Source organism: Macaca fascicularis, chromosome 10 (genome assembly GCF_037993035.2).
Source record: "Macaca fascicularis isolate 582-1 chromosome 10, T2T-MFA8v1.1".
NCBI classification, from domain to species: Eukaryota; Metazoa; Chordata; class Mammalia; order Primates; family Cercopithecidae; genus Macaca; species Macaca fascicularis.
The window spans coordinates 19,152,861-19,168,951 of record NC_088384.1 but is presented as its reverse complement, the minus strand read 5'-3'; the positions used below and the strand labels follow the sequence as shown (position 1 = coordinate 19,168,951).

The window sequence follows — 16,091 nt, the reverse complement described above, 5'->3', positions numbered from 1 at the left end:
ACATCTGACACACCATGTTGTCTGTTTGCAGGCAGGACTCCTCCTCTCACCCTGGTTCAAGCCAGTACCATTTCACATAGATTTTTGTGATAGCCTCCTTACTGGTCTCCCTGCTTTGGCCATTGCTCCTTTCTGGCCATTCTCCACATCACAGCCAGAGTGAGTCTCTTACAATGAAAGTTAGATCATGTTACTCCCCACCCCCATTAAAACCCTTCAGTGGTTCCCCATCTTAGTGTAAACGCCAAAGTCATTTCATCAGCTACAAGGTGTAGAGGGCCTTGTAGCTGATGGAATGACCCTGTGCCTCTACTTCCTCACTGACCTCTGTCCTTAACACATACACCTGGCTCTCATGGTCCCAGCATCACTGGCTAACTTGATCTTTCTTTAATGATCTAAGTAGCCTGTATGCCAGGATCTTTGTATTTGCTCTCCTCTCTTCCTGGCCTAATCTTCCTCAAAGAACCAGGTCTTGCACTTCTTCAGATACCTCCTCAAGTGTCATCTCAGCAAAGTCTTTCCTAGCCACTCTATGCAGAACACGGACACTTTCCCTGTGGCCCTGTTATTATGACCACCATTGCTTTATTTTCTCCAAAGCACTTATCGTCATCTAGTGTAGTATCCAGTTACTGATGTGTGTATTGTCTGTCTCCTCTACTGGAATTTTTAGGCTTCGTGGGGAAGGACTTCGTCACTTCAGCACCCTGAATAGCAAGTGGCACACAGCAGCCATTAGGGAACTACTGAATGACAGACTGAATGAATGAATGAATGAAGTCTCTTTCACAAGCTTTGAATTGGGCCATGTGTGCCTTATGGGTTCTCCAGCATCTGGGGAAGCCCTTGATCTTAGTATACACCATCTGGTATTGTGACTGTCTTTTTACTTGTCTATCCCTTTGTCATGGGGATTGTGTCTTACTTCGATAACTCTGGAGTCCAGTACAATACCTGGCACATAGTAGGCACACAACAAATTTTTGGTTAAATAAACATTCTCTGCAGAGAGGGACCACATCTTCTTTACCATTATATCACCCATACCTGGCATACATGAATGATTAATGTATGTTTGTTGAATAGACCAAACAAATTAATGCCATCACATTTTCTTGAGAGATGAAGCACAGGCCCCCAACAGCAGCAGTAATTTGGGTTTCTTTTAATGAAAATCAAGTGAGTAATGCATTCACAGGCCTTGTTTCTAGTTTGGAAGTTACAATCTGGGTAAGCTATCACTGCTGCATTTACACATGCAAAAGATTCACAGGTGGCAGGTACCACTGTGCTAACACACAAACATGAAACAAATCAAGGAAGGCCCAGGAAGGTGACCTTGTGGATGTGGTCAGAGAGGAAGAAGTAGGCCAGGTGTGATGGCTCATGCCTATAATACCAGCACGTTGGGAGGCCAAGGCAGGAGGATTGCTTGAGCCCAGGAGTTTGAGACCAGCCTGGGGAACATGGCAGGACCCCATCTCTACAAAAAATAAAAAATTAGGCCGGGCTTGTTGGCCTACGCCTGTAATCCCAGCACTTTGGGAGGCTGAGGCAGGCAGATCATGAGGTCAGGAGATCGAGACCATCCTGGCTAACACAGTGAAATCCCATCTCTACTAAAAATACAGAAAATTAGCCAAGTGTGGTGGTGGGCGCTTGTAGTCCCAGCTACTCGGGAGGCTGAGGCAGGAGAATGGCGTGAACCTGGGAGGCGGAGCTTGCAGTGAGCTGAGATCGTGCCACTGCACTCCAGCCTGGACGACAGAGCGAGACTCCATCTCAAAAAAATAAAAAATAAAAATAAAAAGTTAGCTGAGGGTGGTGATGCACACCTGTAGTCCCAGCAACTTGGGAGGGTGAGGTGGGAGAATTGCTTGAGTCTGGGAGGTGGAGGCTGCAGTGAACTGTGATCATGCCACTGCACTCCAGCTTGGGCAACAGAGCAAGATCCTGTCTCAAAATAAAATAAAAGAGGAAACTGTGAAGGCCATGTGTTTAGACAGAGGGTAGGGTCCGGCCAGGCGGCCAAGTAAGGATTCAGAGAGGACTAGGATTCAGGCACACCCTGGGTGAAGGAAAAGAGGTCATTGTAAGAGGTGGAGCACTTGGCCAAAGTAGGTGAGAGGTTTGATTAAGGGGGGTGGGTAGGCTTTAAGGCGAGGCCATGGAGGTGGGAGTGGGGCAATGTAGACAAAGGGAATTTCTAGAGAATTTACTTGATAAGAACAGAGAAGTCTGATTAGGGATGGAAGTGTCCAGGCAAGGCCACTGCTAGCCTATTTTGGGCTTTTGTGTGAAACGGTAAAAGGTGCCCCTCTGGAGAGATGCCAGCCTCTTGGCACAAAGTAGAGCCAGTGGAAAGCATTTTAGGAAAACCCCACACCAGTGTACGCAGCTGGGTGGGAGGCGGAAGGGCTATCCTATGTACCCATTGGGCTGGAATTTTGTCTAGTGCAAAAATTCCCCAACTTATACAGGGGGCCTGTGCTCAGATTAGTGAATGCTCATGTGGGTATTTTGCTGGAGGCCAAAAGGTTTAGAAACAAGGTCTTAACCTGTCTGTGCATAAGTTCATCTTCAGGTCTGAGAAGGCTGGCTGGGTCAACCTAATTACATCCCTCACCTGATCTCCCAGGAGCCCCCTCTACACCCCACCATCCAGCCAAACTGAACTACTGGTCCCTAAACACATGCCATGTTTTCTGCCTAATGCTATTGCCTATGTTTTTCCCCTCCACCTACGTCTGCAGAAACCCTGCATATCCCTAAGGCCCATTTAAAACACTGTCTTCTTTCTAAAGCCATTTATGACTTCTCTGAGCTAATTTCATTTCCTCTTGAACCCTTGATAAAAATATATATTTTTTATGTGTGTGGTTTTTTATGTGTGTGTGTTTTTTTATGTGTGTGTGTTTCTTCTTTGGTTTATTATTTGCCTTCCCTGCCAGAATATAAGTGCATGAAGGCAGAGACTGCATCTGGTTTGGAGGTCCTAGGTCTGGCTCAGTACCTGGGATAGAGTGAGTGACTGTTAAGTGTTGGTAGAACGAATTGATGAATATAATAAATGAAGGAATATCCCTTACCTTACTCTATCATGTATTACACTTCTTCACAGAGATGGTAAACAAAGTATTTATGTACTAGTAAACTGCAGGCATCCATCAAAACAGATGTTGGCCACATTCCTGGAGCAGGGGCCAGGAAGTTGAGTGCCAGATCTTGGGGAGGACAGGGGATGTCTTGCAGGAGGGGCCAGAGTAGTTGGGGGCACTGGGAATAGGAGGGGGACACTCAGAGTAATGGCTTCTTACCCTTAGCTGTTAAAGCATTTCAATATTTTACCACTGATATGGCCTTATGAATCCAGTGTGATATTTCCGCCCTGAAGAGTTGGTTTGGGTTCTACAGGACAAGCTACAGAAGGAACCTGGGCGGCAGTGTTGGGAGCAGAGCTAAGAAAGGATCACTTGAGGATGGTCAGAGTGCAGACAGCACTAAGGGAAGCACAGGGAAATGGGAGGGTTGAGAGCCAAGGGGAAGGGATTTGGGTAGGAGAAGACGATCTCTGGCCAAGCAATGAGTGATCTGAAGGTTGGAGGAAATGTGGTGAGTGGGATAAGGGGGTGTAAAGCCCTCCAAGTCCTGGAAGGCAGAGTGACAGTAACAGCATCTTAACACTCTGAATGGATGCACGTACCTCCTGCAGTTGCTAGGTCCAGTTGGTCTTCTGCTGTGCTGGGCCTTTCTTGATCCTTTAGTTGCCCTTGGGGGTTAGTCAAGGTGTCCTGGAAAGGGGGATAAGTAGAGATGAATTATGTGAGTGAGGAGAACACTTCTGGGACTCAGGTTAGTGGCTACTGACCAACTGGTATAGAAGCATTTCCACATTTTAACATATGGCGAGGCCAAACTGAAAAGCAGTCTTGCTAATATCACTGCTGGCTAAAAATTGTAAATGAGTGTGTTATGCCAAGATAGGCATTAGAGAGATTTTTGTTTTAAAAGAGCAAAATAGGCCGGGTGCAGTGGCTCACGCCTATAATCCCAGCACTTTGGGAGGCCAAAGCGGGCAGATCATGAGGTCAAGAGATCGAGGCCATCCTGGCTAACACGGTGAAACCGTCTCTACTAAAAATACAAAAATTAGCCAGGCATGGTGGCGCCCGCCTGTAGTCCCAGCTATGCAGGAGGCTGAGGTAGGAGAATCGCTTGAACCCGGGAGGCGGAGCTTGTAGTAAGCCGAGATTGTGCCACTGCACTCCAGTCTGGCGACAGAGCGAGACTTCGTCTCAAAAAACAAACAAACAAACAAACAAACAAACAAACAAAAAAACCAAAATATTTTCATAGCAATGGAAAGCAATGGGAAAGAATGTTAAGACCAAAATGTTTGTACCTATTAGATTGTGTACAAATTAAGGCAGACATGATATCTCTGCCTGGCACATGGAAGAACCCCAATTAATATGTGCTAACTGATCAACTGAGTGACTTAAAAGATTCCAGTTAACTAAGAAGGGTTCTACAAATGGTTAGGAAAATAGAGGAAAAAACAAACCACCATATTTTTAATATAGAGCTCTCCATTTCCACAGTGAAAAAGAACATAATAAACCAAAGAAGAGATATTACTTGTGAATGGAATAACAACTAAAATAATAAGTTTTTATTTCTTTACCCTTTACAAAACTCACACTTGTTTGAAGTAGATGTTATTATTATCTTACTCCCATTTTAGACACGTGGACGTGGAGGCTTAGAGAATCTGATGACTCGTCCAGGATCCCACAGTAAGTGAGGCACCTGGGAACCCAACCTTGTTCTTCTGGTTCCTAATTCTAGTGTTGATGAATTTATTTTTATTGAATGACTCTATATATGCTAGGGCTTTCATTTTCATCTGGGAATTTTAAATAGAAGTTGCTCGACGCCATTTTCAAGGTGGAAAAATTCAATAAGCATCTAGAAATGTTCAAGCATCACAGTGCAAATCCCTTCTTATTTTCTCGGACACAACTAGAGTTTTAAATTCCCTGCCAGCAGTAAAACCTGTTTTCCCTTCTTGGTTAAAAAAAGTTTCTGAAGTGGTACACTTTGATGGAGATCCAGGAATCTACCATTGCAGACAGGAAAACGTATTTTTCCTCTAGAAATTTTGTGAGTGAAATAAATTACTGGGGTGTGAAGGGGTGAATTGTACCTAACTTTTGGTTGAATTGTTCAGTTAGGATGATAACTTGTGGGCAGGGGAGGAAAGGAACCTTGTCAAGCAAGGTGATGACTACTAAAAGGTTAAGTAATTTGGCTGACAAGTGCAGGCAGGGCTAGCTGCCTGTTACTAGGATCCAAGATCACTTAAAAACCCTGCTAGCAAGTTATCTATTTTGTTGCTTCTGGGGAATTGCTTCTTTCCAAGATTCAAAATCTCAGTAGTCATTATTTTTCTATACAAATATACAGTCAGAATAATACTCTTAAATTAAATGGTCCTTGTGTGAGTCATCCTGACAACTAGGAATAAGAAAATGCCAGTCCAGTTTAGGAAACACCTGAAACTCGCAGATGGGCCTACTACTACTGCTCCTTGGCAAGAGCTTTGACTGACTCTGGAGAAACTGATTAAGGGAGTAATGAATGAGTAAAACGTAGCCTTCAAAACAGAGGCGCAGGTTGAAAAATTAAGTTTGACAGGTTTAAAGAAGTCTAGACGAGAAGGGTATTCCAACATATTGATTAAGACAAAATGACTGTACCTAAGAAGTCTAAATCGATAGCTCCGGAATATGGGCGGAATATTTCAAGGGATCCAGTCCTCACATCTAGTTTTATAGCAACATCTCTAATGACAAGGACCTTGAGAATTCACACCACATCTTTTCCCCAAAACTCTGTGCCTAACACCAACAAGTCCAACAGTCCAGGCAACTGGGTGGCTAGTTTTGCTCTGGCAGGATCTAGGTCACTGATGTGCTTCAAGACCTGCCTTGAAAACACAGAGATTATAACAACTCCTTAGTCCTAACCATGCTGATTTTGAGAGACAAGATAGAATTTTCTGCCACTGTGCTGGGTTCCCCACTGAAATGGAGACAAAAATAAGTCAAGATCACTGAGCAACCCTCTTAACCTCGTTCCACGATACAAAACTAAGTAGGTGGTTTAAACCAGCTCTTTTCTCTTTCTTATGGCTGTTTAGTTTTCACTAAAGCTTTTTGCCTAAGAAGCCTCCAGGTGGGACATCACACAAACAAAGATACAGAAAATTCTAGGCAGACAATAATAATAACCCAGGATATATGGTAGCTGCCTGTTTAAAGTGTCCTACCAAATCTGGGACATCTCCAGTTTGGAGATCGTGGCTGGCAGAGACACGAAGTTTGTTCATGATTCTTACCTCAAGCCGAGGAAGTATCCAAAGCTGGAGAGCACCTTCAATTCCCTCTGCCTTTGAAGCTGATGTGTTCTCCACCTTGCGCCTTAAACTCAGCTGCTGAAAAGCCAAGATAATTAAGTCTGACTCATCTCAGTGGTGAATTTTTTTAATGCCTCTTTCAAAATGTGATACATAATTGCTTCACTACAATTACCCAATGGCATGAATGAACACTACAGTATCTACCTAGATGAACAGACAATGCCACCTATGCAATAATTATCTTCCTGCAAAATACACACACACACACACACAAACACACACACACACACACAGCTTGTGAAATTGTGATGGCTACTTTACCAAAATGATTGCAAACGGTGTTAAACTGAATTGGAAGAGGAAGAATTTTCCTGTCTGGAATCATAAGCTGGTTCCTTCTGGTCAGGGTGCCTGCAGTGGATGGCTCTGCTACTGCCCAGAATACCTTTGGGACTTGTGGTGGATCATCAGATTCAGTCTGAAAGCATGAGGCTTGACAATCGGGCTGACCTAGTTACCATCTTTATCATTCAGGGTAGGACCTCAGTTGGCATCTCTCAGTGTCCGTCCGCTCCTTTTCAGAATGTTGTTAATGACTTCCTGTTCCAGCACTCCTTAAACGTAAGTTGGGTGGATGGGTTCATCAACTATTACGCAACTTAACATTTTTAGATTCCAAACCCCAACGCTACTCTCATCTCCGATAAATGCATTTTAGTTAATGTGTTTAATTTATTTTTATTTTTATTTATTTATTTTTTGAGATAGAGTCTCGCTCTGTCACCCAGGCTGGAGTGCAGTGGAGTGATCTTGGCTCACTGCAACCTATGCCCCCTGGGTTCAAACAATTCTCCTGCCTCAGCCTCCCTAGTAGCTGGGATTACAGGAGTGCACTACCACGCCCAGCTAATTTTTTGTATTTTTAGTACAGACAGGGTTTTACCATATTGGTCAGGCTGGTCTCCAGCTCCTGACCTCAAGTGATCCACCCGCATTGGCCTCATAAGTGCTGGGATTACAGATAAGAGCTATCATGCCCGGCCATTCATGTATTTTAGATGGCCAGGGATTTGATTGTATGAAGTTCTTTTTTTTTTTTTTTTTTTTTAGACAGTCTCACCGAGGCTGGAGTGCAGTGGCGTGATCTTGGCTCACTACAACCTCTGCCTCCAGGGTTTAAGCGATTCTTGTGCCTTAGACCCCTGAGTAGCTGGAATTACAGGTGTACACCACCAAGCTTGGCTAATTTTTGTATTGTTAGTAGTGACGGGGTTTCACCATGTTGGCCAGGCTGGTCTCGAACTCCTGACCTCAAGTGATCAGCCTGCCTCGGCCTCCCAAAATGCTGGGAATACAGGCATGAGCCACCGCACCCAGCCTGATTGCCTGAAGTTCTTATGACTTATCTATACTTTTCTGGGTAAGACAGGGTGACTAACTGTCCTGGTTTCCCCCAGAATGCAGGATTTTCAGTACTAAAACCAGGATAGTCCTGGGAAAATCAGGATGATAAGTCAGTCTGGAAGGAACCACAGATGCTTTCACTTGGCATTGTCCATACCTCTCACAGCTTTTCAGCGGAGTTATACCTTGAGTTATATTTACTGATTTGAACCGAGTTTCCTTAGGGTAAAGTGGGTATAGAAATAGTAACTTCCTTGATAGGTTCTGGTGAAGAAAAACATAATAACATGTGAGAATGTGCTATTAAAACTGTCAACTGCTGTGAAATTCTACTCATTAGCATGTGGCCGTATCAATAATGATACAGTGTAGAGACACTGTTCATGGAATCATTTATTGTCAGTCATCATAGATGAATCCATTCATTCAATCAACCGATTTACTGAGCACCTAACAATGTGCAAAGTTCTCTTCAGCAAAACAGACGAAATCTTTGTCCACAAGGAGTTTATGTTTTAGTTGATGGAGACAAAATAAGTAAGCAAACAATAAAATAAACAAAAATGTATAAATTGTGACATGTACTATGAAGGAAATAAGGGAATGTCGTTGGTAAGGTGGTTTTGTAATTGGTAGAGCAATGCAACTGGGGGAGATGGGCTTATTTTATCAGGATGCTCTGGTGGGCGTCTCTGAGGAGGTGATATTTGAGCTGAGATCTGACCCTTGGAAACCAGGCAGGCAAAGTGCTGAAAGGAAAAGGTGGAAGGAACTGCAAAGGTGAGCCAGTTTGTCTGAAATGGAGTGGGGCAGAAGTTATGGTATTCGACATCTAAATGGTGATGTCAGGTGGGCAGAGTTCAGGGAAGAGGTCAACTGGAAATACGAATGTCTAAGTCATCATCCAAAAGGTGGAGTTAAAGCCATAGAAATGAATGAGATCATCAGAGGCAGCTTCCCACGTGCATGTGCTACTGAAGGTGTGGAAGATGATTTCAGGCGCTATGCAGAGAAACTCTTGAAATTGTACTGTGCCTTAGAAAAAATACAGAGCTAGACATGGAAGACGAAGGACAATACGGAAGACCAAGGACAACATCACAAACACTACATGGAAAAAAAGAAATCACAAAACACCTCTGCATCTTTCTACCTTTTCCTCACTATTTTCCCGAGTGGCAACATCAATTTCCTCCCCCGCCGCCTCTCTCTCTGTCTTTCTCCAGGGTCCTAGGTCTCCCCTTTCATTTCTCTCCTCTCCCAAGCAGCTTCTTGGCTCCATCTTCTTCCCTGGCTACCACCTTCACTGTCTGGTCCCTGCCCGGCCCATCCCCTGCTCATTCTCAATTCCTTTTCTCTGTTATAGAAAGAAGCCAACAACTGGCCAGGCACGGCGGCTCAGGCCTGAAATCCCAGCATTTTGGGAGGCTGAAGCAGGCAGATCACGAGGTCAAGAGATCGAGACCATCCTGGCTAACATGGTGAAGCCCTGTCTCTACTAAAAACACAAAAAATTAGCCAGGCGTGGTGGCGGGCGCCTGTAGTCCCGGCTACTCGGGAGGCTGAGGCAGGAGAGTGGCATGAGTCCGGGAGGAGGAGCTTGCAGGGAGCCGAGATCGCGCCACTGCACTCCAGCCTGGGCGACAGAGCGTCCATCTCAAAAACAAAACAGAACAAAACAAAAACAAAAAACCCAACAACTGTAAAATAACAGTATCTTTCCTGATGCAGATACTTGTTCTTCCTGTTACAAAAGATCTGAAAGTCTAACCATATCTTTGGTGAAAACCCCAGAATCATTGCAGTGTATTCCAGGAGTCTGCCACAAGATAGAAGGGGGAGGACGGCTTGGATGAGAATGATGAGGAGAGACAGTGCAAGGTGTAGAGATTCGCCCTGCAGTCCTGAGGACTCTCGCCTGCCCTGGACCTGGACCTGCGCTACCCATTCCAACTCTGGGTCCTTGAACAATTTACTTCACTTCCAGGTCTCAGAGCCATCACCTCTAAAAGTGGAGCTCACATTTACTTTGAAGAGTCACTGTGAGAATTAAATTAGACGAGGTGGCACCTACGCTGTTTTCACACAGTGTCAATAAATTAGATGCATTTCATCTATTTTTATTTGAAGTCAATAATTACAAAGATATCTTAAACCAGTTTTGTTTTTAAGAAGTATACAAAGTTCAGTTTTCATGGTATTTACTTTTTAAAGTTACCCTCTATTTGGACATTTAAAAAGTTTCCCCTTTATATAACTTTTCCATTTTAAATGAGTTTATATACATTTTAGGAAGTGGGTTGATTTATGGGGAAAAATAGTAAATAACAGTACAGCTCACATGGGACATAGAATACTTTTTTTTTTTTTTTGAAACGGAGTCTCACTCTGTTGTCCAGGCTGGAGTGCAGTGGCACGATCTCGGCTCACTGCAACCTCTTCCTCCTGGGTTCAAGCAATTCTCCTGCCTCAAATCTGTTTAAAAGGAAACCCTAAAGAAGGATATCTAGAGTAGAGAAAAATAAGAGCTAACATTTATTGAGTGTTTGTTATGTTTTGGGCACCATCCATATATGAATTCACTAAATCCTGAGTAACTGGGATTACAGGTGCCACCACCACACCTGGCTAATTTTTTAATTTTTGGTAGAGATGGCGTTTTGCAATGTTGGCCAGGCTGTTCTCCAATTCCTGACCTTGTGATCCACCCGACTTGGCCTCCCAAAGTGCTGGGATTACAGGCATGAGCCACCATACCCAGCCTTAGGACAGAATAATTTTTGAAAAAGGGGCTCAAATAATTAGAGCCTAGGAAACAAAGATCTAAGAAGAGAGTGTAGCTAGTCTGTTGTCTTTTATTTGGAAGAGGCCTTAGAAATCAGCTAATTAGCCTTCCTAATTAGCTGTTTAGGGCACTTTTGCCAAATTCATCTTTAAAAATATCAACAACAAAAGCCAGCAGCACCCTATCCAGTTTCACTGTTTATTTTAGCTTTCCATATTTAACATAAGATTTGCTGGCAATGCCTGCTTCTTCAGCCTACTCACGATGGCAATCTAAAATGCAAGATTAATTATTACACTGTCAAATAGCTGACAGTGTGTTTGTCTTTGTAGATCGGGGAACACTCTTAATTAAGACTCCAAAAGAAAAATCATAAATAACTAGGTAGAAATACTGGTTCATTAAGGCGAGATGTCAAGAGACAGTGTTAGGGAACTGAGCATCCCCGTTCTTGGTTTCTAGAATGTCTGAGCTATAACCATATAGAAAGAGCTAACTGAAGATCAAACATTTTTGAAATTGGAGGACAAATTATATTATTCTTGGTAGGAGACAAAAGTGGGAGGGAAGAGGGATTATGTGGATATGGAGGGAGGTGCCACATAAGGCAGTCTTGGGGCAAAAGACATTGTGAGTTCCAATCCCTTATTGCCCCCAATATTTGTGTTGGTGAAATCTAGTTAAAAGGAAACCCTAAAGAAGGATACATAGGGTAGAGAAAAATAAGAGCTAACATTTATTGAGTGTTTGTTTTGTTCTGGGCACCATCCATATGTCAATTCACTAAATACTCTTCAAGACTGTATAAGGAACTAATGTTATTTCCATTTGCTAGGTGGGACAACTTGCCTAAGCTTAGACATTACAGCTGGTAAGTTGTGGAGCCAGGATTCAGGACCCAGGTGTTCCGTTTTCAAGGATCTGCCTTTTTACCACTATACTATGCTGCCCTTTTAGGAAGGTCACTAAAGGGCAACCCACAACCCAGGGTATGCAGAAGGTGGGAAGAGGGAAGGATGCTGTTGCTAGGCAACCCATCTGGTTTTCTGAGCTGCTAATTGAATCTGCACAGCACAGATTTATGTGTTTGTTTGAAATAACTAGTTGATTTCTAACCAGAAGCAGCTGCCTGGAGTTCATGTGGCTCTGGAGGTAATGAGTCATCCTACAGTTCACCCTGGGAGGGCTGGGGAGAAGTCTGGCAGAATCATCCTATCACCCAGCAGTAGCTCCTCCTCTTGTCCCCGCTCTGTCCCAGGCCACACACTCCATTGATGTCTGTGTAATGATATTTCTGGGTGGACATCAATGACTGACGCAGACTGTGACTCCTCACACCAGCCACGCTCTGGAACCATTTAGAGTGGTGATGCTCTCTTGGTTTTGACAAATGAACCTACTCACGTCGGTTCCTTCCATTGTTACTAGTTATCTAGAAGGGAGTCACATTATATTATTGCAGTTCAAAATGAATTTAAATTCATGCTAAAATTTAAATGCATATATGTATGACTTTTTGAGATATGAAGGGTATTATGGAACCAAACAAACAAGACAGTGTGATATTACTCTGAAACATTGGGGAATCAGTGGTGTGAGTCCAATTCAAGTAGACCAGGATTTCCCTACTTCGGTCCTGCTGGCATTTTGAGCTACACAATTCTTGGTTGTAGGGGGCTGTCCTGTCTATTATATAATGTTTAGCACGCCAGGCGCAGTGGCTCATGCCTGTAATCCCAGCACTTTGAGAGGCTAAGGCAGGTGGATCACTTGAGGTCAGGAATTCGAGACAAGGCTGGCCAATGAGGTAAAGACTTGTCTCTACTACAAATCCAAAAACGAGCTGGGAAGGGTGGCACACACCTGTAATCCCAGCTACTTGGGAGGCTGAGGCAGGAGAATGGCTTGTACCCTGGAGGTGGAGGTTGCAGTGAGCTGAGACTGTGCCACCACACTCCAGCCTGGGCAACAGAGCAAGACTCCGCCTCAATAAATAAACAAACAAACAAACAAATAAATAAAAGAACGTTTAGCAGCATCCCTACCACTACCTATTAGATGCCAGTAGCACCACAACTTCCTACCCAAATGTCTCCTGTCAGGCAGTCGCCACAGTTGAGAGCCACTGAAATAAAGTATATTCAAGTATTCTATCTAGCCCTTGCAGCAGAAAACAGCATTCCTCACTATGATCAGATGCTAATATTCCTAATAACATTTTTCTTAAGTATCCAATAAATACGTGAACACATTCTTGTGATAAAAGATTCAAATAATTACTGAAGTTTACAGATCAAATTGGGAAAATTCTTACTGCACCCCCCACCCAAACTTTGTCCCTCTCTCTCCCTCTTTTTATTTCTAATTTTAATTTTTTGAGATAGGGTCTCACTCTGTCACCCAAGCTGGAGTGTAGTGGTGTGATCACGGCTCACTGCAGCCTCAACCTCCCAGGCTCCAGCATTCTCCCGCCTCAGCCTCCCTAGTTAGCTGGGACCACCATGCTCGGATGATTTTTTAAAAAATCTTCTATAGAGACAGAGCTGGTCTCTAATCCAGTGGTTCTCAAGGTGGTTTTTCCTCCCAGGGAATATTTGGCATCTTTGGTTCTTACAACTGGGGAGAGAGAGTGTTCTACCTGCATTTTGTGGATAGAGACCATGGATGCCGGTAAACATTCTATGCACAGAACTGCCTCTTGCAACGAAGACTTAAGTGGTCCAAAATGTCAATAGTGCTGAAGTTGAGAAACCCTATCTATCCCCCACATCCTATCAAAATCTCTAGTGATAGATTCACATTACAGATCTGAGCCTGCCCCTAGTAGTTAGTGTACACCTGTCAGATTCAAGGCTTCCTACCATCTTTTGAATAGCCTTCCCTTTTTCGGGAGGAAATTCCAATATTCTACGTCTTGCCTCCCCGAGGAAGGATTTCAGACCCCAAATTCCCAGTCTCCTTTGTAGCCAGGACTCAGGTGTGGGGCTCAGACTTCCTCAATCAGACACCCCTATGAGCTTTTGATGTGGAAGTGAGCGAGGGAAAAGGAAACAGGCTCTTTTGGAAGTTTGGCATTATGTAGGAGGCTGCAAAAGCATATGGGATTTGATGTTAACAGCGGCAGTGGCAGCCATTCCCCAGTGCGTCCCAGCAGTTGTGATGGCGGTTTCCTCCAGTAGCAATCCCAGTCATAGTAGTTTCCTTATCAGGCCAGTTTTCAGCTTGGTTCTGAGCTTCATTCTTGGAAGCTTAGCCTGGGGCCACTTCTGCATCCTCCCTAGAATTCCCTGAGCTATACAGCATCCTTTTAATACACACCTTTTCTGCTGAGCCAGAGTCAGCTTCTACTTAAGAACCCTGATAGTAAAGACCCCCTGCTACAAACTGTCTAGCGGCTTCCCATACATTCTAGAATATGTCCCAAACCCTGTGCTTAGCCCAAGGCTCTTCTTTATCTGGGATGTACCTGTGCTGTCCATCACTCTGTTCACACAGAGTCAACCTGGTCCTGGCACCATTCCTCGTTGCTCACTACTAAAGAATTCTATGGGCACGGCAAACCTCTACGTACACTCTTAAAACCAAAATTTATTCAAAGACCTGTGGTAACATTCTTAAATATCTGCTCGCCATAAAAAGTCAATGTACTTTATGTTCTGAACTCCCACAATTTAGGCTAAATATTTGCCCTAACATACTTACACTAGTCCAAACAAACATTAAGTCACAGCCTGTTCCTCTTCCTTATTTAAAGGGGTTTTTACCTTTCTCAACATTCCACAAGTTACTTCCTCCTTCTTTTGTTCTCCTCTGCCTTTGCCTCTTTTAAAAAGTTCTAAATTACTAGCCAATCAAGACAAATACAAAATATAAAGTCCCGTTCCAGCCAATAAAAACCAGACACAGCAGTAAAGTGGATGCGTCAGGTTATAAACGACCTGTCTCTTTTGTTCAGTGTGCTCTCGTGACAAAACTGGCGAGTATACCCTTTCCACAAAAAGTAAAAACGGCCTTGCTAAAAAAATTAAATTTATATTCAAGTGCTGTTTCTTTACGACATCAAAAAAAACAAACATTTCTAACAACTCCAATCCTCAGGTCTGTATGTCTGTCATAAAGCAGACACTTTTTACACTCTACTGCAAGAGCTGATTCACTCAACTGTAAACTTTGCATGGACAGAAACATGTCTTTTTGGTCTCTGAGTCTCCGGCATGTGGGGTTACCTGTCAAAAAGCAGGCAATCAATACATATTTACTTGCAGAATCGAGGGCAGGATGTGGACAAGTGCTGCCACCTATTGGGAGAAACTTTATTTGACTCTAAGGATTTGGACTACGGTTATCATACAAGGATGAAACTTGATACTCTCTCTCATCTAAGTTATCATTAATTAGATCCTCTCTGGTAGCCAGCCTCCAGGATGGCCTGCAGCGATCCCTGTCTGTTGGCATTCATACCTTCGGGTGGATCCCCTCACACAGAGGGTTGGTTTGTAAATATGACAAAAGCCATATGTGACCTCTGGAGCTAGGTCATAAAAGACATTGTGGCTTATGCCTTGGTCTCTCTGGGATCACCTGCTCTGAGGGAGACCAACTGCCATGTCATGGGGACACTCAAACAGCCCTATGGGGAGGTTCACGTGGTGAAAAACAGGTCTCCGGCCAACAGTCATGAGTGTGCCATCCTGGAGGCCGATCCTCCGGCCCTAATCAATAACTGCTGCCCTGGCCTACACTTTGACTGTAATCTCATGGGAGACCTGGAGACAGAACCACTCAGCCACGTATCCCCAAATCCCTGACCTCTAAAACCTGTGGGACAACAAATGTTTATTGCGTTAAACGTTGGGGTGATTGTTACGCAGCAATGGAGTTCTAATAAACTGTCGAACATAGATTACTGGCTACAAATAGTTCTACTTTTTTTGAGACAGGGTCTCGTTCTGTGGAACTAGGCTGAGGTGCAGTGGTGCGATCACAGCTCACTGAGGCCTCAACCTCCGGGCTCAATCGGCCCTCCTGCCTCAGCCACCCAAGTAGCTGGGATCACAGGCAGGCGCTACCACGCCTGAGTAATTTCTTGTCTTTTTTGTAGAGATGGGGGGTCTCACCATGTTGCCCAGGCTGATCTCGAACTCCTGGGCTCAAGCGATCCACCCGCCTCGGCCTCCCAAAGTGCTGGGATTACAAGCGTGAACCACCGCGCCCGGCCAAGCCTAAGGATTAACCTAGGCTTCTCAGAGCAGATGCCGCTGGAGCTGCGGGCCACAGAAGAAATGGGGTGACACTTGGTCCTGGGGAGTGGCGACTGTATTGTCTGTCTGCAGCATCCCTGTCTGCGCTACCGTTGTTCCATGCACACAGGGAGCAAATACAGGGAGTCCCAGCTACCGCCGAGGAAAGACTGGGACGCCAGGGAGCTGCCGCATCTCGGCGCCTGCGCACTGTGCCCGCACTCTCAGGCAGGGCCGT

The 16,091-nt window shown here is 44.3% G+C and overlaps 1 protein-coding gene and 1 long non-coding RNA gene across 3 annotated transcripts in view; one reads left to right on the top strand and one right to left on the bottom strand.

The window, feature by feature from the left end:
- Positions 1–9,945, top strand: part of LOC135965436 (uncharacterized) — a 55,684-nt gene extending 45,739 nt beyond the window's left edge. The window contains exon 2 of the long non-coding RNA XR_012418809.1: positions 9,195–9,945. This is a non-coding gene — a long non-coding RNA (uncharacterized lncRNA). The remainder of the gene's footprint in view (positions 1–9,194) is intronic.
- Positions 1–16,025, bottom strand: part of BPIFC (BPI fold containing family C) — a 60,214-nt gene extending 44,189 nt beyond the window's left edge. For both annotated transcript variants that reach the window (XM_015457276.3, XM_074003899.1), the window contains exons 1-3: positions 15,731–16,025; positions 6,404–6,499; positions 3,707–3,794 (exon numbers count right to left, since the gene is read on the bottom strand). The gene's annotated coding sequence lies outside the window, so the exon portion shown is untranslated. The remainder of the gene's footprint in view (positions 1–3,706; positions 3,795–6,403; positions 6,500–15,730) is intronic.
- Positions 16,026–16,091: the final 66 nt, after the last annotated feature.